The sequence below is a fragment of the Pygoscelis adeliae genome, unplaced genomic scaffold (assembly GCF_000699105.1).
Source record: "Pygoscelis adeliae isolate BGI_AS28 unplaced genomic scaffold, ASM69910v1 Scaffold347, whole genome shotgun sequence".
NCBI classification, from domain to species: Eukaryota; Metazoa; Chordata; class Aves; order Sphenisciformes; family Spheniscidae; genus Pygoscelis; species Pygoscelis adeliae.
The window spans coordinates 1,019,215-1,019,718 of record NW_008825158.1 but is presented as its reverse complement, the minus strand read 5'-3'; positions in this window follow the sequence as shown (position 1 = coordinate 1,019,718).

Genomic DNA, 504 nt, shown 5'->3' with positions numbered 1-504 from the left:
ATTTAAAAACAGCTGAGCACATCGGTCATAAAGTCTCTAGGGGGAAAGGGGACGATCCCAGCCACCAAGGAAGATGCAGGAGGGGCAGACAGAAGCGTTCCCCTCCCTGGTTTGCAACTCCACCACCAGTCGTCCCAAGGGTTCATGCTCCAGCACAGGGTGCGGCCAGACTGCCCGGCCCCAGGGCGATCCCTACAAACCAGCGCACGGACGTCACCTCTCCATACAGGAAAATAAAAGGCACTGGCACCTGCTTTTGTGCCAACAGAGATGTCTGCAGCGCGGGCGGGCAGCACGGGCGGGCAGTTAGCACCTCTGGCGGCACTGCTGGAGGGTGACCGAGAGCCCTCTGCCCAGCCCGGACCCCTCCTGCGCCAGGCCAGTGCCCACCTCTGCCCCACGCCAGCAAGGGCTCGGGGGAGGTCCCTCCCTTAGGGAGAAGCATGGGGATTTGCGTGGAGCTAGGACCAGATTAAGGCAGGATGCACCACGACAGGAGCAGGG